General features: G+C 46.4%; 1 long non-coding RNA gene across 2 annotated transcripts in view; it reads left to right on the top strand.

Annotated features, from left to right (window-relative positions):
- The window catches only part of LOC120232867, an 83,865-nt gene that overhangs the window by 37,694 nt on the left and 23,779 nt on the right, over positions 1 to 22,392 (top strand). For both annotated transcript variants that reach the window (XR_005528667.1, XR_005528668.1), the window contains exon 2: positions 5,479 to 5,574. This is a non-coding gene — a long non-coding RNA (uncharacterized LOC120232867). The remainder of the gene's footprint in view (positions 1 to 5,478; positions 5,575 to 22,392) is intronic.

Genomic DNA, 22,392 nt, shown 5'->3' with positions numbered 1-22,392 from the left:
GAGATGAAGAAGAGTGGAGGTTTAAGAGGCCCTTCTCTGTCTGACATGGACAGAGAAGCTGGTACCTCTCAGCCCTGCAACCCCAGCCCAGATCCTTGCAAAGGGCTCCAGGCAGTGAGTCACCTCTGACAAACCCAGGCTAGAGGGATTTTGATAAGATAGAAGGAAGGGTATTAACACATGGCCCTTGGATATCGGGCAAGTCTGTTTTGTGGAAGGCCAAAGAACATCCTTTAGAAAGTGGGGGAGTTCCTGCTAGGGAAGAGAGGGGAGGCAGAGTAACTGAGTGCCTCCAACCGTATGCCCTTGAACTCATTCTCAAGGGGTTCTGAGTCAGTCCTACTAGAGAAAGGTGTCTAAAAACAATGTGAATCAAATGCATTCTCCAGCTGTATGACTTTGAGTAAATCATTTTACTTCTCTGCCTGATAAACTGCCAACTCAGATGATCTATTGAGGACCTTTTCACTCTAATAAATATTTATGGATTCATTAAAATCCCCTTTGGCATGTACTTGAGTTTGAGTCTCAATTCTAGCATTCGTGTGTTTTCCACCTCCGTAAAAACGGAGCCTAGTCACAGGGCTGTGTAGGCCTCCAGCCTGGTGCCCTAATCCTGGGAGGAAGGAGGTGGCAATTCTTTAGCTGCTGTTCCTCCCTTTCCTCAGCTTCCAATGAACGTGGAGTGGGCTACTCTGGGTGTTTGGAGACCGTATGTTATGTTTCTAAAAGGAAGCTCCTGGCTTATTAAGAATGATCCAGAGAGCCGGAAGATTGCTCCTTTACTCAGCCGGTGCTGGACCCAGAGGTCTTGGACCCACAGAGCGCTCGTATGTGAAACCTTGTTCCAGATGGACCAGTACAAGGTCAAGAGCCAGCAGAACTGGGGAGCCCATCTGAGCAGAGGAAAGGGAGTGGGAAGGGGTGCCCTGTTCCTAGGCCAGTCCATAAAAGCAGAGTCAAGACTAGAAGAGTTCTTAGAGGTGGCCTGCCCCACCCTCCTGGTGTGACATACAAGGAAACAGGTTCACAGAGGTGAGGTGAACCCCCAGGATCCTCCAGAGAGCAGGTGGTGGAGCTAACAAGAGCCCGGTTCTCCCGCCACCAGGGAGAGATTGCCTTTGGACTTTACCCATTACAAGTTCTTTTGAAGCATAGGGCCCTGCTCTTTTCCATCAAGGATTAACAGGGAACTAGGGTATAAAGTCCAGGGGGTTGGAGCTCATTTTCTGGCAGTGACTTCCTTCGTGCTTATGAACTTATACACACAGTATATAGCAAAATGTAGGATTAGGTCAACAGTAGAGACTGTCTTATCAACCATGAAAGGTCATTTCTAACTCTTAAGTTCCTGTTTGATTAGTTTGTTTGTTTTTAATATTAGCCAAAGATAACCATTCATCTACGGACTTCTTGAGACTCAGACAGTGTGTCAAAGATCTCACTAAGTTGGCAATAGATCCTGTGACGAGAAGGAATATGGTGGTTGGTCAGGACCCAGCATGGGGCAGCCCACACATCTGCACCCCTGCCTCCCCTACAGAGGCCCAGGGAAGGACCACCGCATGTGACTGACAAGAAGTGTTGAGTGTAGGGGCGCCTGGGTGGCTTAGTCGGTTGAGCGTCCAACTTTCGCTTAGGTCATGATCTTGCAGTTCGTGGGTTCGAGCCCCGCGTCGGGCTCTGTGCTGACTGCCAGCTCAGAGCCTGGAGCCTGTTTCAGAGTCTGTGTCTCCCTCTCTCTCTGACCCTCCCCTGCTCACGCTGTCTCTCTCTCTCCTAGAAATAAATAAAAAAAAAGAAGTGTTGAGTGTAAATCTCCCAGGAATACCCTGAAATAAACCAGTGTCCAATGAAACCGTGGAGGAAGCTGAGTTAGACTGGGCAGAGTTTCCACTTTTTTTTTTATCAGAGACCAGAGAAGGAGCCGCAGAGTTAGGGTTCTCCATCTCCTGGAGCAGGACTCTCTGGGTCCTCCTAGTCCTGTGATAGAAGTAAGTGGAAAAGTTGTATTTGTTGAGTCCTGAAGAATATGATGTGGTCTCCCAGGAAACAACCTCCAGCCCAGGGCAAGAGAAAGCCCACAACCCCACCCATGGGTAGCCCCATAAGCCTTGACTCACAAAACACAGGTAGTGCCCAGGGCGAAGAGTGGCAAGGAGATAAGGAAGAAGAAGATGGGGTCCTGGGGACTGGGGAGGAAGGATCACTCCTGTCAGAATGGATGGAGCTGCAAGTTGATGGCACAGCCTGTCAAAGGGAATTGAACATAGTGAGATTCTGTTCAAAAGAACTTCAGAGAAATTCCCAAGTTTCCTTCCAGGCTATGCTGAGACATGAGGACCATGTTGCCAACAGAACTTGGGGGACATGGAGCTGATAAGAGGGGCACTAGGAGTGAACCAAATTGTAGAAGATAGAATGTCCCAGTTAAGAGCACACGCCCAGCAATAAGGCAGCCTGGATTTGAAGCTCAGCTTGTGTATTTATTAGATGTATAACAGGTATTGGGGAGATGTCTAAGCCTTGGTTTTCTCACCTGAAAAAATTGGGACAAGGATACCCACCTAATGTTGATTAAATGATGTTAGACATATGAAGTACCTGTCACAGCATCTGGTACATTAGAGTAAGTGCTTGTATTGGTTATCTGTTGCTGCATAACAAATTACCCCCGGACTCAGTGACTTTTTTAAATTTTTTTTTAGTGTTTTTTTTATTTATTTCTGAGAGAGCGAGAGAGAGAGCGAGCGAGCAAGCATGAGCAGGGGAGGGTCAGAGAGAGAGGGAAACACATAATCCACAACAGGCTCCAGGCTCTGAGCTGGCTGTCAGCACAGAGCCCGACACGGGGCTCGAACCCACGAACTGCGAGATCATGCCCTGAGCCGAAGTCGATTGCTCAACCGACTGAGCCACCCAGGCACCCCTAGATTTAGTGACTTTAAACAACAAACATTTTCCTTATTTTATTATTTTTTTTAATGTTTATTTATTTTTGAGAGAGACAGACAAAGTGCTACCAGGGGGAGGGGCAGAGAGAGAAGGAGACACAGAATCCGAAGCAGGCTCTAGGCTCTGACCTGTCAGCACAAAGCCCGACGTGGAGCTTGAACCCATGGACTGTGAGATCATGATCTGAGCTGAAGTCGGATGTTCAAGTGGCTGAACGCTCCAGGTGCCCCACAATAAACATTTTCTATCTACAGCTGCAGTGGGTCAAGAAACTCGGCACAGGTTAGCTGGATGCTTCTGCTTCAAGGTTTCTCAAGAGATTGCACTCAAGCAGTTGGCAAAGAGGTCTCATCTGCAGGCTGGGCTGTAGCAGGGAAGGGATACACCCAAGCTCACTGACATGGTCGTTAGCAGGCGTCAGGCCCTCAGTGTGTGGTCCTCTACATGGGCTGTCTCATGACATAGCAGCTGGCTTTCTACAGGGCACCCAATCCAAGAGAAAGCAACAGCAAGAAAGAAAGTGTTTAAGAAAGAAGCCACGGTCTTTGAATAGTCTAATCTCAGAAGGGTACCCTATTACTTCAGATATATTCTACTTACTCTATTCATTAGGTCAGTAGGTCCAATCCATGCTCAAAGAGAGAAGTTACACAGAGCAGAAAGATCAGAAGGCAGAGACTAAAGGCCATCTTAGGAAATGTCTACCACAGTGTTTAACATTACCTAGTTTTTATAATTCCTACCGTATATCTTATTTTCCAAATCATTCTCCAGTAATGCCACTACAAGTTTCCACTTCTGTGTTTTGTTGCTGCTGTTCTTTATGCCAGAAAGTCATGTTTCCAATCCTACCCATCTTTTAAGGCCAGACTCAAATGGTACTTCCGTGAAGCCTTGATTAACTGCCACCTTGTAAGAAGTAGTTGTTTTCTTCTCTGAAGTGCAAGGGGGAAGAGTTTGATGGAAGAAAGTGACAAAATACAGCTATTTTGTGCTCCAGATAAATACAATGACACTTGAATGAGAAGGGACAAGGTAACTCAAACACATCCCGTGTTCTTTTTCTCAAAAGCAAGCTGTTGAGGGGCACTTGGGTGGCTCAGTCAGTTAAGTATCTGACTTGGGCTCAGGTCATGATCTCATGGTTCATGAGTTTGAGCCCTGTGTCAGGCTCTGTGCTGACAGCTCAGAGCCTGGAGCCTGCTTTTGATTCTGTCTCCCTGTCTCTCTACCCCACTTGTGTATGTGTGTGTGCACTCTCTCTCTCTCTCTTTCTCTCAAAAATAATAATAAAACATTTAAAAATAAATAAATAAAAACAGGCTATTGGTTTTGGCATTCTGGGTCATTGAGGGGACCGGCTCTGTTAGACTCTTGGAGAAAATGCTTTCATATTTCTGCTTGTTCTGGGCTGGCCAAGCACTCACCTACCCGTTTGCTGACCCTTAGGACTAGGCTTTGTTAATAAAGGTGATGTGGATCAGAAAAATAAAGGCTCTTCTGTAGGTAGGCTCCAATAGCAATGTACAAACACAGAGTCTCCTGCCTACTATGGAGATAAATCATTTGGGAAATAAATTGAACCATGGTGGTTTGTTCTCCCATGATTTCCCTTGTAGGTTTGAAAATTCCATCTCCCAACAAGATTCTATTAGGCCTGAGCAGAGCCTTATTCCACACCGGAAATATTCTTCTCTAATGAGTCTAGCCATCTCAGAAAGATGAACTGCCACAGGGTTTCCTTGGAGGTCATGGACTGCTAAGGAAGAGACAAAGCCAGTACAGTGACTGTGGCTTATGTGGAGTCGAGGATCCAAATGAATCCAATTCAGCCACAGCCTGGAAAAGAGGGACATCAGGTTAACTCAGGAAAAGGGAAGGAAACTCACATGTATTATCCAACTGCTGTAGGCCAGACCTGGCAGTTAATATTCATGGCCTTATTGAATCATCAGGAAAGACTGGGGAGTTAGGGGTATTTCCCCCCATTGTACAGATAAGGAAACTGAGGTTCAGTGAGGTGAATTGGCCTGCCCCGGGTTATACCACCAGTAGAACCCAAGACTGCTTGACTTGATGCCTGTGTTTGTCCTATGATCCCCTCTTACAAATGATTGTGGAAGGACAAAGAGAAAGGCAGGGCTATAAGACAAGCTAACTAAAGCAACTCTAAAAATAGCTATTACAGACCAAACATAAAGTTGCATTTAGTTCGCCAAGCTCCCAAATCGTAGCAAGGCTTCTCTTACTGTTCCTGAGCTGTGAAAAAAGCAGTCTTCTATAGTGACAACCTGGGGGAGAGGGCAGGAAAGAATGCTTAGTGTGATTATTAACATTACCCCGCCCCAGTCCTCGACCCCCCATTACCACTCCATCTTTATCAGAAGATACTTATTAAAAGTGATGACACACCAGAGACTTAGCAGGATGGAAAATCTAAATCTAATTATCAGTTTCCATTCTTATGTGAACCATCCCCTGCTCTCCTTACTCTTTCTTACTCCCACTGTCTATTCTTTTAAGATTGGACCCACCGTCCTGTCCCAAAGGAGGTGTCTCCTCAAAGGAAGAAGAAGACTCAAGCCATGAGAAGACACAGGACTGATTCAAGTCTGTGGGGTAAGATCAACCTCAAATGGTTGCCAGTCTCTTTCTGCTCACCTCAACTTGATGATGTGGATTGATTTAAACATCTGCTGAATCTTTTGGGGGGTGTGGTTCTAGAGAAACCAGGAGCTCTAGAAGAGCCCACTCAAGACAAAAAGCCCACTCAAGCATTTGTCCTTTGACCTTCTCAACAAATTAGCACAAATTCTCTGCCAACCACTGGGCTAATAGGTACAGTGGGACTCAAAAGTGTGGAGACTCAGACCCTGTCCTCAAAAGATCTAGAATTCTTTAAGAGAGATATAGTGTGCGAATGCTGCTTAAAAATAAGACCCCATGTTATAAATGCCATTAGAAAAATAGAATCAAGGGGCACCTGGGTGGCTCAGTTGGTTAAGCGCCTGACTTTGACTCAGGTCATGATCTCACGGCTCGTGGGTTTGAGCCCCGCGTCAGGCTCTGTGCTGACAGCCAGCTCAGAACCTGGAGCCTGTTTCAGATTCTGTGTCTCCCTCTCTCTCTCTGACCCTCCCCTGCTCAGAGGAGGGTCTCTCTCTTTCTCTCTCTCTCTCAGAAATAAATAAAACATTAAAAAATTTTTTTAGAAAAATAGAATCAAGTTAGGATTCCTTTAAAATGAAGGAAATTCTGATATATGCAATTAGTTTGAATGATCCTTAAGGACATTATTCTAAGTGAAATAAGCCATTGCAGAAAGACGGATACTGTGTGGTTTCACTTGTATGAGGTACCTAAAGTAGTCAAATTCGTTGAGATGAAAAGTAGAATGGTGGTGGTCATTAGAATGGGGAGCTGATGTTTAATGGGTACAGTACCGGTTTTGCAAGATGAAAAAGTCCTGGAGATTGGTTGCACAACAATTTAATACACTTAACAGTATTGAACTGTACACTTAAAAATGTTTAAGATGGTAAGATTTATGTTATGTGTATTTTACCATGACTAGATATTAAAAAAAAATCAACGGAAAAAATTGCTAGCGACCTGCAGAAAATGAAGCAATTGTACATGTAACTACAGATACCAAGGAAGTCTTCATGGAGGAGGAGGCATTGGAACTGAGCCCCTTTTAGAATAGAGAGGCTAAAGCTGGACAGGAATAGGGCATTCCAGGTGAACAGAGCATCAGGAACAAAAGCACATCTTTAAAAAAATTTTTTCAGAAATTTCTCTCTTCCATTGCATCAACTCTTAACAGACATTTCCACCATGATCAGACTGCTGGAGGCTGTATGACTCTCTCCTGTGACATCTCAGCAAGGCCAGGCTCTCCTGCCTTCTCCCTCCCTTCATCTCTCTCCCTCTTTCTGTGCAGGCCTCTTCCTGCCTCTTGTTCTCACTCTCTCTCTGGTGTCTTTTGAACCTTCTAAAATGAAATCCTCGACAAAGGTTTGCTCTCAGCCCAGAATTAACCTTCCTTGAGGTCTCTTTACTAACAGAAAATACCCAGAGACTCTCACACCTTTATTAACGGACCCGTTTTATTGCTCTTTTTTTCCCCCTCCCTGGATACCAGAAGCTTAAGAAATGACCTCATCTCCTACACCAGGCAGGGCTCAGTTGTAAGAACAGTCTTTCTGACAGACACTTCCATTGCCAATTTTCCCTGATTAACTGCAGTTTTACAGAACAGCACTGCGACGGAGGAAAAGGGAGAGATGCAGACTTATACTTAATTCGTGAAGAGAGTCAAGAGAAGGGTGGGTTCCACCAAGAATTTCTCCATCTTTGGGAGGATTATTAAAATCACAGCTTATGATTCCCAGCATTGATCATGGAGATTTATGGCCGGCATCCTTTTGTGATGGGAATGGTAACCCGGCCCAGGGAAGGCATCTAGGGCTCCCGGGAGGAAGCCCTCCTGCACGGGCCCGCGGGATTCAGGACGGGCAGGCAGAAGGTTTATTTGCTCGGGGAAGAGTCGTGGAGCTCAGTCTTCCAGTCCCCAAAGTGCAGGCTCATGCAGTGGGAATGCACAAAACGTGCCTGGTAGAGCGAATCGAGGTGGCCAGAAGTGAAACCCCGCTTCACTCTGCCCGGTGTGATTTGGAGAAGCTGCCAGATCTCCAGTCAGAAAACTGCTTGTTTTCGGTTCTCTGTCTTTTTATCCAGTCCTTCATTTTTCCATTGTTATCTTTCATTCTGGTCGAGGAGGACCCGTGCCTTTTTTTGGCGGGAGAGGGGTGAATCGAGCCGCGGCCTGGGCATCACAGGGGTCATCACAGGCCCTGTCTCCTCTCCATGGTGTTTCCACTCTAGAGAATTCACGTTGCCCTTTTCCTCACCCCTTCAGCTCAGTCTAGACAGATCGTAAGTCATCCAATGCTGGAGAGAGAACAGAGATCAGTGTGAACGTTTACTTTGTTGCCTTGATCACTTTGGAGTTGAGGGGGGAAATCCAAGTTAGGGACCATAGTCTTTCCCTGGTGTCCATTCAGTTCCATTAAAAATGATTACAAGTGGGGCTCCTTAACTCAGTCAGTTAAGCCTCCGATTTCAGCTCAGGTCATGATCTCGCAATTCATGAGTTCGAGCCCCACGTCCAGCTCTGTGCTGATAACTCAGAGCCTGGACCCTGCTTCAGATTCTGTGTCTCCCTCTCTCTCTGCTGCTCTCCTGCTCACACACTAGCTCTCTCTGTCTCTCAAAAATGAATAAATGTTAAAAAAAAATTTTTTTTAATTATCACAGGAAAATCATGGCCTCTCAGCATTGGGAGAAATCTCAGGTATCATCTTAGCCTAGCCCTGCATGACACAAGAATTCTCCAGAAGCATCTCTTCCTGGCTCAAGCAGTCAGACATTTCCCTCATGGAGGGCGAACCCCTTTTAGGAGTGAACTAACTGTTGGAAAACTCTTCCTTAGACTAAATGAAAGCTATAATCTGCTTATTTAATGGCGTCCACCCATAGACACCAGCACCTGGCATATATGTGTGTAGACCGACTAAATGACTGGCTGACCGACTGAGTCGATGATTCCACAGGGTAAACTGGCAGCAAGGAGGAGATCAAGGGCAGGAGAGAAAACAATTGCAGTGTGAGAAGTCGTGGGATGAGTAGAGAGTGAGGAGAAAAGAACCTTCATCTCTAAGGATTTGTTTTCTCCTTGGTGAGGAACAGAGGAGAAAGCCTAATTGTCCCAGTAAATGTTTCCATTCCCTCATATCTTCTAAACAAACCAACAGAAAGCGCCAACAATCTAATTTATAAGTAAATTACCTTTCACATTTGTGAAATGAATTAAATTACTTTTGATTAGTGAAAAGTTACTGAAGATATGTATCGCCAGCTTTGCTAAGTTACTTTCTCATGACTTCTCTCCCTCCCTCTTTCTCTATTTCTCTCTCTCTCTCTCTCTCACTCACACACACACACACACACACACACACACACACACACACCCCAGAGCTTACAAATCACGGCCTGTCCTGAGAGCAAGCCAGCTAGATAAAACAGTGACTTTGCTTTAGCTCTGTCACCCTCCCCCGCCTTCTCTCCTCCTTAAACAGCTACCCCCTCCCCACCTTAATAGGGGAGGGCCGAGGGTCCTCCCCACCTCCCCCCACTCCCACACACCTATCCACGGTTCCGTGTTCTGGCAGGGCTCCCCAGCTAGAGTGGGAGCCTCCTCACTGGCAGCAGACGGGCAGCAAACGAGTGTTGCATCTTTCCTGCTGCTGTGTGGGAGGGTTGGGGAGAATTCCCAGGGTGCGGGCTGCAAGTGCTCCCCTGAATCTCAAAGTGAAGATGGCTCACGCAGGCTTGCACAGCTTCACATGGTGGTCCTGAACTTGGGCTCTAACATTCCAACATTTTCCCAGCCCATTTTCCTTTCCACCCCCTTGCACACTCTAGGATTCCCACCCTCCAGGCACCATACTGCGTTCTCTTCCCTGTACACGGGAGAGACATCTTCCCTTGCCAAGATGTCTCCCTGCAGGAGCCCATCCTTCAATACAGTCCCTTCTGGAGGTCACTGGAATACAGTGAACATGGCAGCAAAGGCTGTAGGGGTTGGTACAAGAGCTGCCACTTGTGTTCCGGATCCTTCCTGGATAGGTAAACTCCCCCCACTGCAGGACCCTCGTCGTCCAGTATCTGGGATTGGGATGTCATGGCCATCAGAGCCAAGTGAGATGGATAGCAGGCAACTGTACACCCTTCTCTGGCAGAAGGACAGCCAATCCAGATGATAGCAGGCAGATCCTCCCAGTGTTTGGTAATTGAGCTACAAATAGACCCTTCGCTTTTTGCCTTTCATTTTGCAGATAATTGTAGTTATAACTCATCAAAAGTCTACAAGCCAGTCTCTGCACTAGTGCTGAGACACAAAATTCTCAATGTCAAAAGGATCCTAGATGTGAGTCAAGGTTATGGAGCTCCTACTATGAATCTGACCTTCTGCTGGCAGCTTTACTTCCATTCATCAAATACAGAATGTCTTTTTCAACCCTATGAATTGCAATTGGTCATTCCTCTCTGCCCTCTATCAGCTCTTTGGTAGACCAGATATCCGAGGAGAATTTTCATGTGGCTATATCTGCAGTTAGTGGGTGAGTGGGTGTCCTGCCTGTCTCTCTACTCAGACTGTGGGCTCCATGAGGGCAGGTCCCATTCATCCTAAATCCCTCTTGACCCCCAGCACAGACTCTCATACACAGGAGCTTAAAAAGGGCACATGCAGTGCAATTCCCATCTTTTGCTTTCCCTTCTGCTAGACCAAGAAACAGCCACATATCCTAAGCAACGGGAGTCTGGCCTCCATAAGAATGGCTCCCATGTATAGAGGGGTTTTTATTCAAGAATCTGGGGGCACCTGAGTGGCTCAGTTGGTTAACTTCCAACTCTTGATCTCAGCTCAGGTCTTAATCTCAGGGTGGTGAGTTTAAGCCCTGCGCTGGGCCTGAAGCCTACAGAAAAAAAGGGGGAAGGAGAAGCCTGGGTGGTTTGGTTGGTTAAGCATCTGACTTCAGCTCATGTCATGATCTCACAGTTCGTGGGTTCGAGCCCCTCATTGGGCTCTGTGCTGACAGCTCAGAGCCTGGAGCCTGCTTCCAATTCTGTGTCTCCCTCTCTCTCTGCCCCTCCCCTGCTCACTCTGTCTCTCTTTCTCTCTCAAAAATAAATAAACATTAAAAAAAGAAGAGGAATCAGGTGAGACACAGAGAAAAGAGCTAGAATGTGCTCCGGATGTCCTGTCAGAATGAGCACCCAACAATATGTAGGGGCCTAAGCCCAAGTCTTCCAGGCTTGTCCTCCTCTGTATGACCCTGGATTAATGGCAGGAAGCCACATGCTTCCTTTGGCCTAAGATGCCTGGAGCAGCATCTCTCCTCCCATTAAATGTTATCAGGATGGCAGCTAAACCTCTCTGATTTTGCTGGATAATTTCCATTTCAAGCGTTCTGTCCCATTGTTCCCATCCATTCATGTGTATGTGTCAGACTGTTCTATTTCCGGTTCAGAAAGCAGAGCTTGGAATTCCACTCTCCAAGAATCATTCTTTTGGCTAATCATACATCCACTATGATTGTCTGGGTTCCCCCTAAAGCGGAGACTGAGACAAGACACTGAGACAAGAACTCAGTTGCAAACTGTATTGGGAGGTACAAAAAAAAAAAAAAAAACCCAATGGAAATAGGGAGGAAGACAGCTAATAAAGGATCTGTGATCTAGCCAGCTACCAATGTGGGGTAGCTTAATCATTCAGGGAAACTTGGGCTTGTGTCAAATGCAGTGTTCAGAGATAGCTCCCCTGAGGCAGGTAGAGACCAGGCTGTTCTTCATCGGTGCTCATCTGTCACTGGTTGCAGGATGCTGCCTTGGGGCCACTCTCAACTTCTATCAGTTAGCAGGTGATGCTCCAGCGTGAGCAGAAGCCCCTAGGCAGCAAGACACGCAGGAGGTGGGAGCTGAAGCAGCATGTGTGGATTGCAAATAGCCAAGAGCCACTGTGGAGCACTGGCCAAGTGCCCTTCACCTTCTTCCTTCTAGGAGACACAACTGTAATTCACCTCTGAGGGGCTGTGGCTTGTCATGACTGAGAGCAAAGCCCTTTAAGAACAGGACCCAGGGGGCACCTGGGTGGCTCAGTTGGTTGTGTGTGACTTTGGCTCAGGTCATGATCTCACAGGCTCAGGTCATGATCTCACAGTTTGTGGGTTCAAGCCCCGGGTTGGGCTCTGTGCTGACAGGTAGCTCAGAGCCTGGAGCCTGTCTTCGGATTCTGTAACTCCCTCTTTCTCTGACCTCCCTTGCTCATGCTGCCCCTCTCACTCTCAGAAATAAATAAAACATTTAAAAACTTTTTTTAAATAAATAAAGGAACAGGACCCAAGATATAAATTAGTGGCTAAAGAGATTGAAGAAAAAGATACTAAAAAATGTGGTGGGTATGCTCTAATGCCAGCTCTTCAGGCCTTCCAACTCTGCATGGTCCAGTCTGATTAGTCCAGCAGGGAGAGGAGGCAGAGAGCACAGGCTGTTTCTAACAGGTGGGTAGGTGAGCCCGACCCTGGCCAGAGGCCCATGGTCTTCCAGTTTCACTGGGACTTTACCAGAAGAAATCAGGAGGAATAAGGAGGAGTGGGATAAGTCAGGTACTCTTACCTATGGGGACCAAATACCTACTACAGGGCGGCCCTTCCCATTCACTATCTTATTCCAGACTTGTAACAAACCCTCAAGGTCAGCACATGACCCCTGAGATGGGAGTAGTGCCTGTTCAAATGGCTTCCTATTCTTCTGGGCAATGATAATTTAGACCACAAGGTTTGGTGAGGGCTGCCAGTCATGGTCTTCCATCAATCTAGCCACAGAGACTACTCCAGCTACTGTTCACTGTGGTTTTCTGGATAAGTATACTAAAGCTCAGAAAGGTTAGGTAACAGGCCTGAACCACATACCTCCCTAGTGCTAGGGCTAGAGACCCTCCATGTCTGTCTGGCTCTGAAGCCATTGCTCTGGGTCCTCTGGTCAGTTTTAGTAACAGCACATGGGTTAGTGCCAATGGTGAGCCAGTGCTGGCTTTTATTTGCACAAGACCAACATTAATATTACACAATTTTGCAAGCCAGTTAACATCCTGTTGTTAGCTTGGGAGTATTTACACCACAGAAATTGGCAAACGATACAAAAATCAGGGCTTCCTTCCACCTGTTGTTAAATATTAAACACCTACATCTTGGAAATTCATGTCTTCTCTGGGCCCAAAAGGGACAGTATCAGTGTCCCTTCGATGTCCCACCAGATGCCTGGTACCTACCAGATGTCTGAGCCTGGTAAGAGATGCCCCCAGAAAGTCACAGGTACTTGGTTGGGCCTTCCTCAGCCTGTATCAGGGGCAAGAACAGAGCTCCTTCTGCTTTTGATCTTACACAGCTTGCCTTAGCTTGAGACTCACAGTGAGTGTGCTGCCCGACTTGGCAATGGTGCGATCCCGGCATCCAGGCCCGCCTCACCCAGGAAAGGGAAGAGTTTTAGGTATGAGCACCCCCAACTTGGAGTGGGGTCTTCCACAGAGAAAGGAGGAGAGAAGTTTCTTCCTGTGGGACAAGTGGGGAACAAGGGTGTCACGGGCATGAGCACACCTTCCTCTGGTTTGTCCTCATCACCCTTGGGCTGAGGTAGTCACAGCCCTTATTTCTAAGATCAGACCTTCTTGTGTCATTTTTGGCTGTGGTCAATGACACATTAAAAAAATTTTTTTAATGTTATATTTATATCTGAGAGAGAGCGAGCGAGCGAGTGAGCAGGGGAGGGTTAGAGAGAGAGGGAGACACAGAATCTGAAAAAGGCTCCAGGTTCTGAGCTAGCTGTGAGCACAGAGTCCGATGCAGGGCTTGAACCCACAAACCATAAGATCATGACCTGAGCCGAAGTCGGATGCTCAACTGACTGAGCCACCCAGGCGCCCCGATGACACATTTTTAAGGAACAGACATTACTATCCTCAAAACAACATCCGAAAACAGATATTCTACCGTGTGTGTGTGTGTGTGCGTGTGTGTGGTTGAGTTTTGGTTGTTGTTTTTCCCAGACTTGGGAGAGTTCTCCAGAAAAGCAAAAGTGGGAGACTTCTGTGGACTTTGAACAGAAACCAGGACAAAACAGAGGGGCAGAGAGGTCTCCAGTTCCAAAATAGAAACTGGGGGAGATGGGCTAATACCTCCTGGTCACGAGGGTCCTCACAGAAGAAACAATTTCCAAAGCTAACAACGTTTCTCTAAACGCCTGCCTGACAGCTTGGCCAAAATCCAGTTCAAAAAGCCATTTGAAAATTTTAAGGCAACAACTTAGATAATTGTATTCAGAACTAGAAATAAGTGACCTTGGGCTAAAACTTCTCCAACCCAGTGGAACGATTTAAATGCACGTGTTAGTGCTGATATTTAATCCACTACCAGCACCCAAGACAGCAGAACAATCCTTCCTTTCAAACTTTTTCAGCCTCCTCCCCTCACAGAACCTTCCAAGGCTGAGCAATTTGGACTTTAAAATGCTAGCTTTCCTTGCTTATTCTCGCCCAGTAAAGTGCTACAAGGGTCTGAGTACCACCTCCTGCTTCCGCCCTAGCAGCTGTGGATTGTGTGGACGACATCAACGTGGCAGGGACTGTATAAACCCCTCATGTTAAAATCTAAAATTAAATGGCTGGGCACCACTCTGCCTTTTGATTCGGCTCAAAGAATAGGAGCCTAATGCTTTCTTTAGTTTCCAGGTGCACTCAGGCTGCAGGGCACCTCTGGGGGAATGGGCTTCCACAGGTGTCAGGCCTCAGGTATATGAAAAGCCTTTGAAATGAGGCCACATGGCGGCTCTTGGTCACATCTGAGCCATTGCTCTCCAATTCTGGGAGGGCATCCTCAAAATGTGCGTTCCTCTCGTCTATCTGACTACCTGATGCTTGGGCCCAGTCTGTCCTTACGATGCATGCTAGGGTGCTGAACCATGTCCTCTGGGGGCATGTTCAATATCTGTTACATTTCTCAACCTTTTCTTTGGTTCTAAGTTTTCAGAGGTGTTGTTTGACTTCTTCACATATGTGAACGCAAAGTTCGCACCTTCCACGCTGACTTATCACCCTCTGCAACATCTCCATCACAGTTCTTAAGGGACATTATTGAGAACCTTTGGACTTTTGAAGTCTTCTACCAAGATAATTTTCTATAAAAAAAAAATTTCCATGTCTCATTGCCAACTTGAATAAATAACACCATATTTTTTTACTTTAAATTTTTACTCTATATACAATATATACATATTTTGCTATGAATGCATGTTCCTGCCTAATTTAAGCCTTTAAAAACTCAATTGCTTATTAATATGTATAATGTGTTCAGGCTATGGACTAGATAGGGAATAAAAGAAAATGTCTGTTATTTGGGCTCAAGGAACATAAAATCTTGTTGGGGGAATAATAGCAGAATAGTAGATACAGTGCGAGGGTACATGGGCAGTGGCAGACAGGGACAATCAGCCAAGAACTAGTTTATTTATTTTTTATTTTCATTTTTTTAGTGTTCAGTTATTATTGAGAGACAGAGCAGAAGCACGGGAAGGGCAGAGAGAGGGGGAGACACAGAATCCAAGGCTGAGCTGTCAGCACAGAGCCTGATACGGGGTTCAAACTCCCAAACCATGAGATCATGACCTGAGCCGAAGTCGGACGCTTAACCAACTGAGCCACCCAGGCACCCCAGCCCGAGAACTAGTTTATAACCCTGACATCTCCAGGAAAACAGGATTTCCACCACAACACTGGCCCACCATAGAGGATGGATGACAGCCAGATTCTTAACCAGCAACCGTTTCATAAACAGAACTGGAATGACCCCTAGAAGGACAAGTGAAAAGCCTGCTATAAAGAGCCTTGTGGAAAACATGAACTGATCCTTTTACCAGATCCTACTTTGAGAACCTCTGGCCCCTGCATTTCCAGGATGAGACCAGAGAGACCCATGTTGCTCACAGAAAAAGCAGAGACTTCACTCATCTTGTGTGTATCCTATTCTATGGCAATAAGGTTTTGAATGTCTCTTACCTACATCGAAGGGGTTCATTTGACCAAAGCTTGCTTAAGTCATTAGAAGGTATCAGCTGCCCCCATTCTCATCCCAATACCATACCAGTCTACATCTGATGGTTGGCAGGCACATCATCTGGGAGAGAGGGAAGAGCAAATTTTGTCCCCAGTTCTACCTTGGAGGTCATCCTCCTATAAGATCTCTGCAAGTTCAGACACATAGCAACAGGCAGGCCCACGGAGATGCAAAGATGGCCTTGCGCTAGCTTTATTTGCCCCTTTGGCAGTAAGGCTTTCCCTTGGGTCTTCTCCTATGACCAGATTCAGTCAATCAGGTGAATCCCAAATTATACAAATCCAGTTGATGCGATTTGGAGGGAAGGAAAAAGCAAAAACACTTTATGGTAAAGGAGAGAATATATTTATCATCTCGCTTAATGCGTGATAACATTTAGAGGATCTGATGCTGGAGGAAAAGGGGGAAATTATTCAAAATAATTTTGAAGCCCTATCCTTTCTTCTAAATGAGGAGTCCTGAGTAAGTCCCCTGTTTTATCTGAAGTCAACCCCAACCTGGGGTGCCTGGGCGGCCCAGTCAGGTAAGTGTCCAACTTCAGCTCAAGTCATGATCTCACAGTTTGTGAGTTCGAGCCCCCCCTCAGGCTCCGTGCTCAAGCTCAGAGCCTGGAGCCTGCTTCAGATTCTGTGTCTCTCTCTCTGCCCTCCACCTACTTACACTCTGCCTCTCTGTCTCTTTCAAAAATAAATAAATGTTAAAAAAATTGAAGTCAACCCCAACTTGCTGATTTATGTATCATCTTGATCAGGTTCTAGCAGTTCTATTCAAGGTTCTAGTAGTTAGGCTTATAAACTGCGATGACTTTGGCCAAATTGCTTGACCTTTGTGGTACTGTTTTCTTACTCTAAAAGTGAAGTTGTGATCTCAACGTTCCCTTCCAGTTCTTAAAATCTACAATTCTGTGACTGTGCTGCACAGAGATAGATTTGCCCTCAAAGAATCATTTCTGGGGGTATTAATCCTCAGCATCCCAAGAAATGTGCGGAGCCCCAAACACTAGGCTGGGACAGAATACTTTCCCAGGAAACCTAAAGAGTTTTCCAGAACGACCAGGGTGATCCACTCCAACCAGCCTTTCCAGTCACACTTGACCCAGAAAGAGCCACACCATCTGCAGGGATGAATAACTCTAAAAATGTAGGGCAGTGATGAAGAGTAGGTGCAGCTGGATGAAATTTCAAGAAGCAAAGGCCGACTGACAAGCCGACAGTGGAATGCCATGCTGTCAGCGTGTGATTCTTGCAACGATTGGGTCTCTGGACCCCAGTTGTTCTCCAAACCTAGCCTTGCCCCAGCCCATGAAGATTGTAAAGGTGAGGCTGCGAGGATGAGCAGAGCAAAGGGAGGGGGAGGTGCATTAGTGTGTTACCTCGACACTTACCTGAGCCCTGAATGAGGTGTTGCTTGTGCAACCGGTAACCAGCCCAGTGCTTCTCCCTTGTGCCATGTACAGTATGGGCTCCCCTACCCTGCCCGCTGGGCCTGCAGGGTGTGTCAGATAGGTGGAAACAACTCTGGGATCCGGAAGATGGCTCACCACCAGGTGAATACTGTACCCAGACACTGCCCTGGCCTCAGGCCCCCTGGGGGTTCTGCTGTGTCAGGGATCCAGTGCTGCAGTCCTTTTGTCTTTCAAATGAGAGGTGACAGGCCACCCAAGAAGGAACAGCATAGCATGGGACTGGGGAGTGCTAGATGGCAGGTACCTTTTGCCTGTATCTGTGAAGCTTGAGAGTCGAAGATGCTGGCAGCTCTGGGAGCTCCGACTTAGTGACCTGGTATCACGGGCACTTTCATGACTTGCTCTGTAACATTTCCTGTTCCAGAAAGCAAAAGGAACTTCCTCTGTTCAACAGGGGAAACAGGCACTGCTCACCTCGGGTATAGAGATTCTGTCCTGTTTCACACATTAGAGGACAGTGGCACCTAGGGGATCACACACACACACACACACACACACACACACACGCGCGCACGCGCGCGCACACATGTACCCTGGAGCCAGGCTCGTGCTGTGACTGAAGAACCCCAGGCTTTCCAGCCCAGTGGTGGGACCGCACTCTGCTTTCTGTCCTGGGCCACAATGGGTGGAATCAGAGGGACCAAGTGCTGAAGAAAATGTCCCGGTTTGGCATTAAAGTTGCTGAAGCTGCTGCCGTACCCACACAGGGGACTTTAGCCTCTGCCGGGGCAGTCGGAGCTCAAAACCCCCTCTAGTATCCAAATCCTTGTGGGATCTCTGAGCAGGAGTCTCTGGTAACTCCACACCACCCCGTATATTCCCGAACAGGAATGAACTTCATACCTGTCCTCGGGCTACAGTTGCCCCTGCAGGGAAAGGCTGATTGGGTGGGGCCCTCCAAGGAGGCTCCCCAAAGAACACCTGCTCTGAGAAATGCTAAGGATGACTCACCACATGGCACTCTTCCCTCGGACTAAGCCCAGACTGTGCCCAGCCTGCCGGCGGGGCTTGGAGTGTTGTAGAGTCATAAACCAAGAGGTGAGTCACAAACCAAGAGGCTGACCATCTACACTCCTGGGGGACCCAAGACTTCCTCAGAAAAAGGCAGGCAGAACTCACTTCTATTCACCTTCCCTCCTTCTGGCCTCTGTTTGCCCATGGTGATGATGGCAAATGCCAGGGGATGCACAAATATGCTTTTTCACTATTTCCAAACTGTTGTTGAAAATTTCTAGGCCATGTTCAGCAAAAAGAGCTAACTTGAGAAGGCTACACAATCTATCAGTGTAGGTGATCAAATTATACAGACAGTAATCTAAATCTGCACGTTCAATATGGTAGCCACTGGCTACATGTGACAAGTTAAATAAAATTAATTAAAATTTAGAATTCAGTCCCCCAGTTATACCAGCCACATTTCAAGGGCTCTGTAGCTACGTGCGAGTATAATAATGAACAACACCACTATATATTCCATCATCACAGATTTTCTATTGGACAGAGCTGATCTAAATACATAACAAGTGTTAGATGTCCACTTAACCACGCATTCATTTGTTTATTCAGCAAGTATTTATGGAGGGTCAGCCATATGTTAGGACCTGTGGGGGAACAAAGATGAAAAACAGGTGGTCGCTGCACCCCAGGAGTTTGTACTGATTGGGAGTCCATATGTGTAATCAAAACCACAGACTTTTCCATCCAGGGAATGAAACTAGCTACACAGGAGTGAACAGAATTCTTACAAGAAGCCAGCTTTAGGGAAGAAAAGCAGAAGAGAGAGTGAGTCGACCTGGTTGGACTTGAGCTTATAAATATTTCATCAACATCTGCAGCAGATATGCGTGCAGTGAGTTAGCTTAGACCTGAGTGACAGGTGTCACCATCAGAGAGCAATTAAACCAAGAAAAGGGAAGCTCAGACTCAACCCCCTCCCAGGAGAATCTCCTGATTCTGCCCTGTAAAGAGGACAATTTTGCGAACACAGCTGGTCCAAGAGAGGGCCATTTTCTCAGGCAATCGTGTCCCAACCAAAGGGCTTGTGTGGGTTAATTTTGCCGTTCACCTCCTGGAATTCTTGAACACTGTGCTTCCCCCCACACTTCTGAGAAAGCGGTGAGCAACCAGCTGGCTCTTTCTCCAGCCCAGCTGTTCCTTGTTTGAAGGATTTTCGCTGAGTGATTTTTAAATGTTTTTACAAGGTGTTCAAATTGGGCAGCCGCATTTGATCTGCATAAAGTACAGAGTCTGGACAAGCGATCACAAAGCACCAAGAGTGACCAGTTCTCAAGAACTTCTCAGCAAGGTCATCTTTGGGAGGGAATGCCCAAGGAAGAAAAACTTCAGAAAATAAGGGGCAGACAGTGGCTTTACGAAGTAGAAATACTATCTGAACATGACCACTTGAGTGGGGAAAAAAAGCACATGGGGAAATACAGAAACCCCAATCCAAGCCCCCAGAAGGAGGGGGGGGGGATGTTATTTTCAACCTTGTGGGAGTTCTAAGAACTTACAACTGTGTGATGTGGTGCCCCTGCCCTCTAAAGACACATATGAATGTGTTTGGGGGGAATATTTCTTACCGCTGAGGATTCATTGGAGATGGTGTGAGTCATCAGACCGGGTGCTGGGTTCTTCTGGCAGCCAGGCTACAGAAGTCTTCTGAAAGAAAGACTATGGAAACAGGAAATGATCTTTTAATTGTAATATTTTGAATAGGGTACACATTTGCATGATTCGAAATTCAAAAAATATGAAAAGGTTCACAGTGAAGTCTCCTCCTCACACCTACCCCCATCTGCCTGGTTCCCAAACCTCTCTCACCTCTACTTGGGCAATCATTTTGCACCTCCCCCAATTCCTTTATGTTTTTACAAGAGAATGCAAATACACAGGCTCCTTTCTCCTCCCCCACGTTATACACAAAATGCACCACCTATTTATGCTGGCTTATCTTTTTCTTAACTGTCTTATAACTGTCTTAAATATCTTGGAAGCCTTCCCTGTCATGAGCACATCTCATTCTTTTTCTCAGTTGCATGATATTCTATTGTATGGAATCTATCCTCACCATCTACTCAATGGTACCTGATTGATGGGCACTGACCAGCTCCCTATATTTCACCATTACAACAGTGCTATAATTAATAACCCTGAATATGCATTACTTCACATGTGTACAAGTATATCTCTACAGTCAAATTTCAGAAATAGATCTCAAGGTATAAGCAATTACAACTAGGATAGATATCGTCAAATCACCCTCCACTGAGTTGTGCTAATTTACCTTCTGCCAGCAGTGGTTGATATTGCTACCAGAATGTGTTATCAAATTCTGAGATTTTTGCTTACATAATAGGTGAAAATGGGATCTAAGTAGAGAATTAATGTGCATTTCTTTTATGATGAGTGAGACTGAACATCTTTTATACATTAAAGAGCCATTTGTATTTCCTTTTCTGTGAACTGTCTAATATCTTTTGCACCTGCTTCTCTGGAGTTACTGGCTATTTTTAAAAGTTAGTTTATTAATTTTTAAAATCAACTTTCTTATCAATTTCAAGTTCTTCATTTATCAAGGATACTAGCCCTTTGTAACACGAGGAACAATGAATATAAACACAGAGCTAACTCTCTTGCTCAAAGATGTTTGGGTGAGTTCCCATAAAATCCTTGACAAGGCAAGGCCTTCCATCCCTACCCCTCATGCTCTCCCCCACCCCACCTTACCCATCACCTCAGGTCACCCCAGGTTTCTAGCTTTCCCTCTCTCACTTGATTTTCTTCCTTAGGGCCTTTGTATTAGTTTTTTCCTCTTCCTGGAATGAAATTTCCCCTTTGCCCTCCTGGTAACTTCCTGCTAACCTTCTCAAGGCCTATGTCACTTCTCACTGGAAAGAGCAAGTGGGGCGGAGGCGGGGGGAGTGGCTCCTGGGTGGCTCAGTCCGTTGAGTTTCTGACTCTTGATTTCAGCTCAGGTCATGATCTCACATTCCGTGGGATCAAGTCCTGGGTTGGGCACTGTGCTGACAGTGTGGAGCCTGCTTGGGATTCTCTCTCTTCCTCTCTCTCTCTCTGCCTCTTTCTCTCTGTCCCTCCTTCTCTCTCTCTCTCAATATAAAGAAATAAACTTTAAAAAAAAAAAACAGCAAGTGGGGACAAAAAAGAGTGACAACTTGAAACTATGAGTGTCTTCTCCCAAATCTTAGTGCACTGAGGGGAGAACCAGACTGGGCAAGTGCCCATGAAGCGGTGCAAGTCAGGAAGTGGCGGTCCGGCAGAGACACTGCGAGAGGCAGAGCTGTGTGAGACCCCGGGCTGGGGGTGGCGGACTGAGGAAGCGTCTATAGAACAGGAACTATGGAGAGTGGTCCTGGGAGAGGCAAATCCTGATGGGGCATGAGGCCTGGGCCTGTGTGTTCAGGGGGTTATACTTCCAGAAGGGAACAGAGGACAGAGAACTGAGAACTGGAAAAGACAGGGAGTGTGAATACCAGGGATGCAAAGTGGGGCTACAGCGTCTTGCAGAAGGTTATAAGAAGAGAGATGTCATTCAGCGGGAAACCTAGGACACTGACCTCAAAGTGCCTGTTTTCCCAGGAACCTACAGAAAGAAAGAGTGAGTCATGTCTTCGCCATTGGCAAGGGAAGTAAGGAAAAATAATTTTTTTTTAAAGTTTTATTTATTTTTGAGAGTGAGAGAGAGCGTGAGCAGGGGAGGGTCAGAGAGAGAGGGAGACACAGAATCCGAAGCAGGCTCCAGGCTCTGAGCTGTCAGCACAGAGCCCGACGCGGGGCTCAAACCCATGAACCATGAGATCATGACATGAGCTGAAGTTGGACACTCAACCAAATGAGCCACCCAGGCGCCCCAGGAAAAAATTTTAAAAGTCCGAATTTAGGGGCGCCTGGGTGGCTCGGCTGGATAAAGCATCTGACTTTACCTCAGGTCATGATCTCATGGTCTGTGGGTTCAGGCCCTGCATTGGGCTCTATGCTGACAGCTTGGAGTTTGGATCCTGCTTCAGATTCTGTGTCTCCCTTTCTCCCTCTCCTCTGCCTCTCTCCTGCTTGTACTCTCTCTCTCAAAAATAAATAAACATTAAAAAATTATATAAAACGAAAAGTCCCAATTTAGAGCAGCCAGAGATGGAAAGAGAAATGGGAAAGCCTGGGAAGAGACTCATGAAATGCTTCAACCCTAAACCACACAGTGGAAATCCCACCTGACTGTGTACCCAG

The sequence above is a fragment of the Hyaena hyaena genome, unplaced genomic scaffold (genome assembly GCF_003009895.1).
Source record: "Hyaena hyaena isolate Hyena2069 unplaced genomic scaffold, ASM300989v1 scaffold_79, whole genome shotgun sequence".
In the NCBI taxonomy this organism is placed as follows: Eukaryota; Metazoa; Chordata; class Mammalia; order Carnivora; family Hyaenidae; genus Hyaena; species Hyaena hyaena.
Note: the sequence above shows the minus strand (reverse complement) of the source record. Positions and strands in the feature narration are given on the sequence as shown.